This window comes from Penaeus monodon, chromosome 34 (assembly GCF_015228065.2).
Source record: "Penaeus monodon isolate SGIC_2016 chromosome 34, NSTDA_Pmon_1, whole genome shotgun sequence".
Classification (NCBI taxonomy): domain Eukaryota; kingdom Metazoa; phylum Arthropoda; class Malacostraca; order Decapoda; family Penaeidae; genus Penaeus; species Penaeus monodon.
In genome coordinates this window covers 33,246,147-33,247,267 of record NC_051419.1, presented here as the reverse complement: position 1 = coordinate 33,247,267, position 1,121 = coordinate 33,246,147, and the positions used below count along the sequence as shown (strand labels likewise).

Genomic DNA, 1,121 nt, shown 5'->3' with positions numbered 1-1,121 from the left:
CAGTAGATGTAACTGTGTGCCTGTGTAGTCTTTAGCCTGTCTGACAATAATTAGTGAGATTCATACTGAGCAAATTAGTGCATTGCTTAAAAAAGTAAAAGACTGAGTATATTCTTTTATCACAAAGATATTTTCTAAAAGTTATAGCAGAAAGAAAGAAAATCCTTAGTCAAGTCTCAGGAATGCCCTTATAATATTGCACAAAAATTAGTTAAAACCGCCTGATACGGTCATAAAAGTTATAATTAAACTCTCCTTAAATCTGGTGCCCATACAAAATGTTTTGAGACCAGGACAATTACTCTCAGGTGATTGAGAAAGGGATAAATGAGATATCATGAACCTATCTTCACTCTGGCAACCCCGACTCATCTCTGTGATGGCATAGCTTGCCTTTACATGATGAACCCACTTCCAGTATCGACATCTGTACATTATATATATTCTGGACTCCACTGCAATACAGTTTTTAAATTTCATGTCGTGTTTCTTCCTTTTAATCTTACTGACAGGAATATTGTTATTGCAAGTTATTGGCACATGTTCAAGAGGGGAAGGGAAGGGTGTAAACAGTCTGGGAGTTGAAGTTTGTTTAACAAGGATCATTTGATGAACAACGGCAATGTGAAATCTGAGCACAACATTCTCAGGCAACCCTTGGGGAGAGAGAGAGCGCATTCCCCCATGGGGGGAACACATTTGTTATCATGGCTCTGAAGCAGATTTAGGAAGCAATCTGTCTGTTATCTTGCACTTCTGAATGTGAACTTAGATTTTAAAATATATTCATTGAAGTAAAAATGATGTGTTACAGAGAGGGAATATTGATGTTTGTGACTATATCCCAGTACCATAGAATGAACTGAGGGACCTATAGTTGCCTAACATCATCTACATTCAAAGACAGACGCATGGTACTCTCAATTTATCAGGACATAGAAAACACTTTGCAACTGCTTTAAGGGTAAAATGTGTCATCAATATTTACAAGAAATAAACGATTCCTAGTCTACCTGTAATGAAATACTTTAATATTAAGGATATCAATGCTGAAAAATTGATTAAACCATGAGGTAGCTAAGCATCCTCTGACAATTTTTGTAACTGAAATGTGACTACCT

General features: G+C 36.3%; 1 protein-coding gene across 1 annotated transcript in view; it reads right to left on the bottom strand.

Moving 5' to 3' along the window:
* Window positions 1-878: 878 nt before the first annotated feature.
* LOC119594753 (synaptogyrin-like) overlaps window positions 879-1,121 on the bottom strand; it is a gene marked incomplete at its 5' end in the record, with an annotated part of 3,275 nt that continues 3,032 nt past the window's right edge. The window contains 1 exon segment of the mRNA XM_037943845.1: window positions 879-1,110.